Source organism: Scylla paramamosain, chromosome 34 (genome assembly GCF_035594125.1).
Source record: "Scylla paramamosain isolate STU-SP2022 chromosome 34, ASM3559412v1, whole genome shotgun sequence".
Lineage (NCBI taxonomy): Eukaryota > Metazoa > Arthropoda > Malacostraca > Decapoda > Portunidae > Scylla > Scylla paramamosain.
In genome coordinates this window covers 612,501-620,000 of record NC_087184.1, presented here as the reverse complement: position 1 = coordinate 620,000, position 7,500 = coordinate 612,501, and the positions used below count along the sequence as shown (strand labels likewise).

General features: G+C 46.3%; 1 protein-coding gene and 1 long non-coding RNA gene across 9 annotated transcripts in view; one reads left to right on the top strand and one right to left on the bottom strand.

Annotated features, from left to right (window-relative positions):
• Positions 1-7,500, bottom strand: part of LOC135089997 (uncharacterized) — a 40,238-nt gene that overhangs the window by 14,216 nt on the left and 18,522 nt on the right. For 3 of the 8 annotated variants that reach the window (XR_010261722.1, XR_010261717.1, XR_010261718.1), the window contains one exon: positions 5,991-7,500. This exon is cut by the window's right edge and continues 138 nt beyond it. The exons of 3 other annotated variants lie outside the window; for them this stretch is intronic. The gene's annotated coding sequence lies outside the window, so the exon portion shown is untranslated. Of the gene's footprint in view, positions 1-5,990 lie in introns of those variants that run through there. 2 more of the 8 variants (XR_010261719.1, XR_010261720.1) reach the window with 2 other exon arrangements.
• LOC135089998 (uncharacterized) lies at positions 3,187-6,328 on the top strand. The gene is made up of 3 exons (XR_010261723.1): positions 3,187-3,334; positions 5,505-5,721; positions 6,189-6,328. It is a non-coding gene; the product is annotated as an uncharacterized LOC135089998 (long non-coding RNA).

Sequence of the window (7,500 nt, the reverse complement as noted above, 5' to 3'; positions counted from 1 at the left end):
ATTTCCATTGTGTTTAACTTTTCTTCAATTTGAAGTGTGGTCTGCTGACAGCCTCCTTACGGAACAGAGAACAGAGTGTCTCGACTTTTGTCCATGCTTGTACTTGTATAGCGTTTTGTTGCTTCCCTCATTCCGCCGCACTCAATAACTGTTCCGCGTGCGTGCGTCAGCTGTGATGTGTTGCAGTTTTTCATCGCCATATTTCACGAGTTCCGCGCCCCTTCAGACCTTGTGAAGCAATAATTCAGGCCTGTGTGAATTCTGACACACGCAATACCAAATTTATTGTCAGAAGCAACATGAGCTTGTAGCAACACATCACCCTCCTCCTCCTCCTCCGGCTGCCTCTCTTCGCTCCTCCATTGGGTGACAGCGGGAGCAGGGAAGCCCGCCGCCACGTGATAGGCCAGCCTGGCCGAGGCTCCTCCCTGACTGGCGTGCGGCGCCGCCAACGGCTGGGAAAGACAAAGGGCTGATTGGCAGCAAGGCGGGTGCGGAGCGAGTGTGGGAAAGGCGCCCCGCCCCTCCCACCAACATCATGGCGGGTGGTGGCTGCTCAAGTCAAGGTCTACTGCTTCACGTATGTAATTCCTGACGCACGTGACCACAGTGAACACTGAACACCGCCGCTAAAGGAAGAAGGCCATGAGCATCCTGCGTGAAGGCAGCCTGGGACTAAAGGGGATGTAGAGGAGGGGGCGGAAAAAGCGACAAAAAAGGGAGAGTCTGCTGAGAGGCTATCGAGGCACCAGAAGGAAAGGTTACCCTATAGAAAACTATCAATCCCTACTTAAACTCGGCCTCCAAATTGCCCCCTTCCCTGATTGGCGTTCTCTGTTAAGGCGTAGTACACACACACACACACACACACTCTCTCTCTCTCTCTCTCTCTCTCTCTCTCTCTCTCTCTCTCTCTCTCATGTCAAAGGGACCAATAAAGCTTCTCCAGAGAGTTAGGTTATGTTAGAGAACGTTGACACAGACACAGACAACTGAGCACCTTGTGTTGGTGGTGGCGTAGCGAGCTTCCCTTAAATTTTAATTGTATACAGTAGTTTGACTAGCCAAGGTGCAAGCACGGAGGCACAGTTTCAGAGAACAATAGGAGGGACCCCATCAGGTCCATAAGCCTTCCGAGGGTTTAGGCCTGCAAGGGCATGGAAAACATCATTGCGAAGAATTTTAATATGTAGCATGAAGTAGTCAGATGGTGGAAGAGAGGGAGGAACAAGCCCAGAATCGTCCAAGGTAGAATTTTTAGCAAAGGTTTGAGCGAAGAGTTCAGCTTTAGAGATAGATGTGATAGCAGTGGTGCCATCTGGTTGAAATAAAGGAGGGAAAGAAGAAGAAGCAAAGTTATTGGAGATATTTTTGGCCAGATGCCAGAAGTCACGAGGGGAGTTAGATCTTGAAAGGTTTTGACACTTTCTGTTGATGAAGGAGTTTTTGGCTAGTTGGAGAACAGACTTGGCATGGTTCCAGGCAGAAATATAAAATACATGAGATTCTGGTGATATAAAGTTTAAGTACCTTTTGTGGGCCACCTCTCTATCATGTACAGCACCAGAACAAGCTGTGTTAAACCAAGGTTTGGAAGGTTTAGGACGAGAAAAAGAGTGAGGAATGTGCGCCTCCATGCCAGACACTATCACCTCTGTTATGCGCTCAGCACACAAAGACGGGTCTCTGACACGGAGGCAGTAGTCATTCCAAGGAAAATCAGCAAAATGCCTCCTCAGGTCCCCCCACCAACAGAGGCAAAACGCCAGAGGCACCTTCGCCAAGAGGGATCCTGAGGAGGGATTGGAGTTTACTTCATTCAATCATTTACAAGTATATTCCTTACAAACTTTTGTCCTGATTTTTTTTTTTTTGATGGTGATGACAATGATGACAATAGTGATGAGAGGTGGTGATAATGATGGTGATGGTATTAATGATGATAATGGCTGCGATGATGAAGGCTATTTCTCAGTGTAGTCATTAGGGTCATCATTGCCAGAAGGACGAGAAAGAATGGTGATGACCTCGTGAAGATGGTGATGAGAATGATGGTGATGATGATGATGATAATGGTGGTGATGATGATGGAGATGAGAATGATGATGATGAGGAGGAGGAGAAAGAGGAGGAGGAGGAGGAGGAGGAGGGTGATAATAATGGTGAGAGTGATGTGCATAATGAATACAATGAAAATTATGAGAAATGTTAATTGTATAATGATAACAAGCCCTGCATTGTTGTGTTACGCGTATCTGTACATTTCCTTCACTGACACATACAAAAATGTAATGAGTCATTTGCTAAGTGTTTCCTGTAAGGCTTGGATCACTTAGTGCCGCGCGGCGCCACCCCAGTACGTAGCGAGCCGAGGAACAAGAAAGGAGGGGAGGTCCACCCAGGCTAGCTGTTCCCGCATCACACAACTTACACGTTAATTTATCGCAGAGTAAAGCAAAACACAACAGATGTCTATACAGACCCTACACAGTATCCGGAAACATTTCTGCCCGCATCCGAATACTTTCAAGAGGCTGTAGTAGAAATAACACGGGTTTTAAGGATGTTTCTTCGGTCCTCGTGACAGACTGGTAAGGTTTCTACACCATCAAAGGGAAAAGCAGTCTTGAAAACCCGTGTGATCATCATTGTGGCCTTTGAAAACAGTCTGGTGTGAGAGCAAAGCTTTTCAGAATAAAAATGAAATGAATGAAATGAATGAAAAACAAGTGCATTTATGATACCTGAGACTGCCTTACTACATTCCCCAATGACTAATATATCTTTTTTTTTTCGTAGCATTAGCCTGTCTCTCATTGGTGAAAACATCCTCACTACATGTACTACGTTATTTTATTAGTCTCAAGTCACTACTTAAAGTCTATATAAGCCTCAATAAATACGAAACCTGTAGTGATGGCCTGCTTCCCGTCAGCCAATCAGAGCGTTCTATTTTTCCGTTTTCTTTCTTACTCTTCGTAAAACTTATGTATCATTCATTTGTTCTTACTTCTTGCCTCACGGTGTATTGGTATCTTCTACTGCTAATATAACCGTGATTCTATTTTTTTTTTTTTTTCTTTTTTATCATTACAAGCAGTATTATGAGTGCGGCTCTGTTCTGAGTGACAATTACCTCAGCACAGCCTCGACCAATCAGCACCAAGTATTCAAGTCACGTGATACTCTCTCCTCGCCGTCTCCTCAGCCATTCACCCTGCGCCCGCTGACGTGATGTGACGGGTCTCCGGTTGTGTTGCAGCGGTGAGGTGGTGTTGCATCTTTTCTCAGCGGGCGTGTTGTGGTGGAGTGCGGTGTGAAGGGAGAGGTGGATGTGAGTATGGCCTGGTGGTAGACAGGGAGGAGTGGATAGTGGAAGAGAGATGTGGAGAGTAGGATAGTGGAAGGGGGAGGTGGAGGTGGCTATGGCAGACGTGACTGGGTCAAGGTGGTGGTTGTGGTGGTGTTTGGTATGTGTGTGGTTGTAGAGGATGGAAGTGGTTGCCTAACTAGGGTGATGGTGGTGGTAGTTGCGGTCGGGGGATGGGGGGTGGAATGTTGGTGGAAGAGTGTTGGTAGTGATGGTGAAAGTGACTGGCTTGTGGTGAAGGTGGTTGTGATTGTTGGGGATGGTGGTGGTTGTGTAATAGTGGTAGGGATATCGGACTTAACGGTGTTGTGGTTGCTGGGTGCGGTTGAGGGCTGGGGTGGTGGTGGTGGTGGTGGTGATGCTACGGTTGTCAAGGTTTATAGGGAGATGTTCGTGTGTGTGTGTGTGTGTGTGTGTGCGTGTATACTCCTGTAACTAGCAAACTGGTGTCACTCGTTCACTTGTTTCACCTCCCTGTTTCAGACCTTCCTTCTCTCCCCTCCCCTCCCCTCCCCTCCCCTCACATCCCGCTCCCTTCCTCCCCTGCCCGCCACCCTCTCCCCACTCTTCCTCGCCTGCTCTCCCCTGCTCCTCGTGTTCCAGGTGGCTGTTACCTTATCTGATTTAATATATAATGGTTTTTATTTGAGATCGAAGCTCCACGTAATGAAAGGCAGAAATCTGTGCTTTTCATTACTATTATTGCACTATTCATGTAAACTTACAATACAAAATTAATTCTATTGGGAAATGAGTGTATATTTAAACAACTCCATCTATATAATGACCTGTGTGATGTGACATCAGCGAGAGAGAGAGAGAGAGAGAGAGAGAGAGAGAGAGAGAGAGAGAGAGAGAGAGAGAGAGAGAGAGAGTAATAATAGTAAATGAGGCTAAATTTTAACGTTATTGACTCTTTGATAATGAAAATTAGATGACTGAGATTGTAGTTAAGTAAGTTGAGAAGTTGAGCAAATAAATACGAGCAGGCTGTCTGTCTGTCCGTCTTTCAATCATTCAAACAGTCAGTCTGTTGATGGGGGACTGGTGGAGAGAGCAGCCTGTGTCTGTCTGTCTGTCTGTCTTTCAGTCAGTCAGTCAGTCAATCTGTTGATGGGGGACTGGTGGACAGAGCAGCCTGTGTTTGTCTGTCTGTCTTTCAGTCAGTCAATCTGTTGATGGGGGACTGGTGGAGAGAGCAGCCTGTGTGTCTGTCTGTCTGTCTTTCAGTCAGTCAATCTGTCTTTCAGTCAGTCAATCTGTTGATGGGGGACTGGTGGAGAGAGCAGCCTGTGTGTCTGTCTGTCTGTCTTTCAGTCAGTCAATCTGTTGATGGGGGACTGGTGGAGAGAGCAGCCTGTGTGTCTGTCTGTCTGTCTTTCAGTCAGTCAATCTGTTGATGGGGGACTGGTGGAGAGAGCAGCCTGTGTGTCTGTCTGTCTGTCTTTCAGTCAGTCAATCTGTTGATGGGGGACTGGTGGAGAGAGCAGCCTGTGTGTCTGTCTGTCTGTCTTTCAGTCAGTCAATCTGTTGATGGGGGACTGGTGGAGAGGGCAATCTGTGTCTGTCTGCCGACGTGATTCCTGCCTCCACTGTTTCATTACATATGAAAACGACAAGAACGGGAAGTATTGGTTTTATTCATTAATTGACTGATGTGTGGTGGTGGAGGTGGTGGTGGCATTAGTAGTATTTAGGTGTTCAACTTAATAGGGAATGAAGGTAATGCGTATGCGCTGGTGGCTTGAAAGTAACAAGTGGTGATGAAAGGTGGTGGTTTGAGATGGTGGCAGGGCCTGTTACCACCTTCACTGTCCCAAGTCAAGGAGGGAGGCACTTCATTATTGTTACACCTGCTATTTTACTCGCCTACTTTTCTCTCTCTCTCTCTCTCTCTCTCTCTCTCTCTCTCTCTCTCATTTTATATTTGCCTGTTGTTCTTTTTCTTCCTCTTCCCAAATCCAATCAAACTGTATTTTTGTTGCCATTTTGAGTGTTAACACAACCCAACCTAACCTTTCTTTGTCTTTATTTATTTATTTATTTTATTTATTTATTTTTTTGGTATTTCTAAGTGTCTCTAAGCCTTTTAAGTGGTAACCTACTTTAATGTAACCTCTCATCACTATTGCAGAGGAGATAATTGGTGGGCTGTGTGTGGTGAGTGCCACATTGTCTGTGAGGGACCCCCAGAGCCACACAGCACCAGCTGCAACAGCTACAGCAGCAGCAGCAACAGCAGCAGCAGCAGCAGGAGGAGGAGGAAATGGCATCCACCTTCTACCTCACCCAGTGTCACCGGGGCCTCCTCCTCCAGCAGCTGGCCAGGGTGCAGGGACAGGATGAGCAAGGTGAGGAGTGGTGGTGGTGGTAGAATTGATAGCAATGTTCAGTATAGTAGTAAAAATGCTAGTAGAGCTCCTGGATTATATATTTTTAGTAGTATAGTAGTAGTAGTAGTAGTTCCAGCATTTGTTGAAATATACTGGTAATTATACACTAATAATAATAATAATAATAATAATAATAATAATAATAATAATAATAACAATAATAATAATAATACATCTATCCAGCCCATTATTGTTGTGTAGAGTTGAGGTGCAAACAAACACCTGTAAGTGTGGACTGCCTTTATTCATCAGTCACACATATAAAACACAACAACAACTAACACATAAACAACAACACAATCAACACATCATTTCATAACAAACACAACACTAACAAAACAAACTGTTAATATTCCTTGTAAATTGTGAAAGAAAACAAAAAAAGGAAAACAAAGATGATGATGATAGTGGTGGTCTTTCCCCAGCAGGTGGTGACAGAGAGGGTGGCCAGCTTGTCCTTCCCTCCTGCCACCCAGCCACAGCACTGGCAGTTGCTGCAGTGAGACTGCCCAGGCACAAGTTTGTGCACGTGTCCAGGACGTGAAGGTGATGGGAACGTGTCCTGAAGGAGGGAGCAGAGCTGTAACAGTACCCGAGTCTGCTGCTGTGCTGGGAGGAGGAGAAAAACATCAGCAGTAGTTAGTAGTGGTAGTAGAAGTATTCAGCAGTGCTACTGGTGCTGCTGCTGCTGCTGTCAGTGGTGCAGCTGTTCACTCCTCCACAGCTGCTGCCTTCCCTCAACATACTGTGTCTTCCCTCACCTACAATGAACAACTATGAACAATACCTCTCGTGCAATCAGGCAGCGCTCAGCTGTACTCACCGAGATAGACTGACCACTAAGAATTACCTGTGGGCCACATGACAAGGCCCACGCCAGCCAGGCTTGGTTGCCAATCAATAACAACAACAACAACAACAACATCTCGTGCAATGAAGAACACTGAATAACAACAACACCTCTCCCCTGCATCATCAACAATCAACATCTGCTTTGTTTCACTCATGCTGCCCCCTCCCCTCTCTCTCTCTCTCTCTCTCTCTCTCTCTCTCTCTCTCTCTCTCTCTCTCTCTCTCTCTCTCTCTCTCTCTCTCTCTCTCTCTCTCACCTCACCTCACCTCAGCCCACAGTGCCACAGTATGTCCCCCCACAGTATGCTTACAAACCCACAGTGACTCCCCACAGTCCCTCACCAATAAGTGACCCCCTCACACACACACACACACACACACACACACACACACACACACTCTCCAACCATTTTTCTATCTCTTTCCTCCTCTCTCCTCTCTTCTCCTCCTCCTCCTCCTCTCCCCATTGGTGAGTTGCCAGGAAGAGTAAAGAGTCACACACAACTGTAGGAGAAACTTGTAAATAATAAAAAAATATGCAAGACATTCTCTCCACCTCCCTCTCTTCTTTCCTCCATATCTCCCTTCACAAGTTATCTCCAGGCTTCTCCTCACTCGCAGACCTTCCTCCATGCTCCCTCCATCTTTCCTCCAATCCTGACTATCCTGCAACACTTGCTTCATGATTAAAATAGTGCTTTTGTTAGATAGTCTGACATGACAACCACACATTTTTCCCTCCACCAACCTCTCTTCTCTCCTCCATATCTCCCACAAGTTACCTGCAGGCTTCTCCTCCCTCGCAGACCTTCCTCCATGTTCCCTCCACCTCTCCTCCAACCTTGACACACACACACACACACACACACACACACACACACACAC